Raw genomic sequence first — 3,243 nt, 5'->3', positions numbered from 1 at the left:
ATATAAAAAATACCAACCTCATGGGGTCGGTATTTTATATTAATTTATTTTTACTATTTAATTTTACCGACATACGGAAGTCGGTATTATAAAATATTTAATTGAGAAAATAATACCGACATCAAGAGGTCGGTTTTTATTGTAGTTCATTTTTCTGGGAAAAATTCCGACCTCCTGAGGTCGGAATTTGGTTTTCCCGCTTTATTTTGCATAAGAACCAACTACTTGTTTTAAACAATTAATTATAGGGGTAAAATGAAAATTTAAACAAACCGACCTCCGGATGTCGCTTTAATTATTTTGATTTAATTTTATTTAAATCGTCTTCCGGAGGATGATTTTGTGTAGATAAGTCCAAAATGCATATTAAATGTAGCCTTGAAAATTTCATATGAAGAATCAAGGCCATTAAGAACAAAAGAGATAAAGTCGTCATCTTGTACAAAGTACAAACTTTCTGCTAGAGAATCGACAATTCACTACTAAAAAAATAGTGAATACCGACCTAAAATTTCTGACCTCAAATGAGGTCGGTATTTTATATTAATTTATTTTTACTATTTAATTTTACCGACATACGGAAGTCGGTATTATAAATTTTTTTGGTTTTTATTTTACACAAAACCTATTGAGAAAAAATAATAATATTGTTATTTATTTATTTGTTTAATACCGACATCAAGAGGTCGGTTTTTATTGTAATTCATTTTTTCTTGAGAAAAAATTCCGACCTCCAGAGGTCGGAATTTGGTTTTCCCGCTTTATTTTGCATAAAAACCGACTACTTGTAAATACCGACTCCATTTGAGGTCGGAAATTTTTAGGTCGGGATTCACTATTTTTTTAGTAGTGAATTGTCGATTCTCTAGCAGAAAGTTTGTACTTTGTACAAGATGACGACTTTATCTCTTTTGTTCTTAATGGCCTTGATTCTTCATATGAAATTTTCAAGGCTACATTTAATATGCATTTTGGACTTATCACTCCTGAAGAACTGTTTGGACTCCTTCTTCAAGAAGAAGAACGCTTAGCCGAAGAACGTCGCTCTACTACCATTAACACTCAATTTGGCTCCGCTCCTTCTCATGCTATGTTAACACAAAGTTCATCCCTTCTTCAACCCACTCTACCCCTTCAACACAAACCAATCTTCTATTCTTGGCCAACCCCCGCTCTCTAATTATTTAGCCCATAATTCTCCAAATCATGCTCAATCTATGGTACCCCAACAATATCCACATTCGATGTCGGTATTATTTTCTCAATTAAATATAAAAAATACCAACCTCATGGGGTCGGTATTTTATATTAATTTATTTTTACTATTTAATTTTACCGACATACGGAAGTCGGTATTATAAAATATTTAATTGAGAAAATAATACCGACATCAAGAGGTCGGTTTTTATTGTAATTCATTTTTTCTTGAGAAAAAATTCCGACCTCCTGAGGTCGGAATTTGGTTTTCCCTTTATTTTGCATAAAAACCGACTACTTGTAAATACCGACTCCATTTGAGGTCGGAAATTTTAGGTCGGTATTCACTATTTTTTTAGTAGTGAATTGTCGATTCTCTAGCAGAAAGTTTGTACTTTGTACAAGATGACGACTTTATCTCTTTTGTTCTTAATGGCCTTGATTCTTCATATGAAATTTTCAAGGCTACATTTAATATGCATTTTGGACTTATCACTCCTGAAGAACTGTTTGGACTCCTTCTTCAAGAAGAAGAACGCTTAGCCGAAGAACGTCGCTCTACTACCATTAACACTCAATTTGGCTCCGCTCCTTCTCATGCTATGTTAACACAAAGTTCATCCCTTCTTCAACCCACTCTACCCCTTCAACACAAACCAATCTTCTATTCTTGGCCAACCCCCGCTCTCTAATTATTTAGCCCATAATTCTCCAAATCATGCTCAATCTATGGTACCCCAACAATATCCACATTCATCTCGGTTTAATAATCATTCATCCAAGCTTCGTGTGCAATGTCAAATATGTGGTAAAACTAATCATGATGCTCATAATTGCCACAATTGCTACAATGAAAAAGATTTTCCACTAATAAGGCAGCCACAGTCGCGGTCAACTCCCAAACAAGCACATCTTGCTTCCCATTCGGGTGCCACACATCACGTGACCTCAGACCTGGCTAACCTCTCCTTACAGACTTACACCGGCAATGATGGTTTAGCGGTTGGTAATGGTATGAAAATTCCTATTTTGCACATTGGCTCTTCAATTTTATCTACACACTCTCGGCCCATTCATCTTAAAATATTCTGCATGTCCCTCAGATTTCCAAAAATTTACTTAGTATTTCTAAAATAACTCGTGATAATAATGTCTATATGGAATTTCGTCCTTATCACAAGGCAGGAAACTTCTTCGAGGAACACTTGATGGTGACCTTTACCGCCTTCAACCTTCATCACCTCATTCTCGGACTTCCCCACCTTCAGTATTCCTTGGTGAAAGCACTTCTCTTGTTGGTTGGAACCGTCAACTGGCTCATCCAAATGAAGCTCTTCTTCAACGGCTTGTGTCTAACTTTAGGCTACCTATTTCTGATTCTTATTTTTCCTAATTTTGTGAACCTTGTCAACTAGGCAAGAGTCAACGCTTACCTTTTTCCCATTCCCATGTTTCTAGCAGTAGTCCTTTTCAATTAATTTATTCCGATGTTTGGGGACCTTCCCCCGTTCTTTCTATTAATGGATCTTCCTATTTTTTTTATTCATTGATGATTGCACCAAATTTATTTGGATATATTTTATGTCACATAAATCGCAAGTCTTTCAACTCTTCACTCAATTCAAATCTTTAATTGAAACTCAGTTTGGAAGTAAAATAAAATCAGTACAAACTGATTGGGGAGGTGAGTATCGTAATGTATCATCCTTTTTACAAAATCATGGTATTCATCATCGTATCTCTTGTCCTTATACACCTCAAAAAAATGGCGCATTGTAACGCCAAAATCGAATTATAATTGAAAAATGACTCGTTCTTCTTTCTCATGCTTCTCTTCTTTTTCAATTTTTGGGAGCCTGCATTTCATACTGCTACATACTTATCCAATATTATCATATATTCTTCTCTATCCTTCAAATCACCATATGAATTACTTTACAACAGTCCTCCTCATTACGATTTTCTCAAAACTTTCGGTTGCCTTTGTTATCCCTTTCTTCGTCCCTAAAACAATCATAAAGTTGATTTTCGGTCTCTTCCATGTAT

The sequence above is a fragment of the Solanum tuberosum genome, unplaced genomic scaffold (assembly GCF_000226075.1).
Source record: "Solanum tuberosum cultivar DM 1-3 516 R44 unplaced genomic scaffold, SolTub_3.0 scf00260, whole genome shotgun sequence".
Lineage (NCBI taxonomy): Eukaryota > Viridiplantae > Streptophyta > Magnoliopsida > Solanales > Solanaceae > Solanum > Solanum tuberosum.
The sequence above is the reverse complement of the archived record's forward strand: the minus strand, read 5'-3'. Positions refer to the sequence as shown.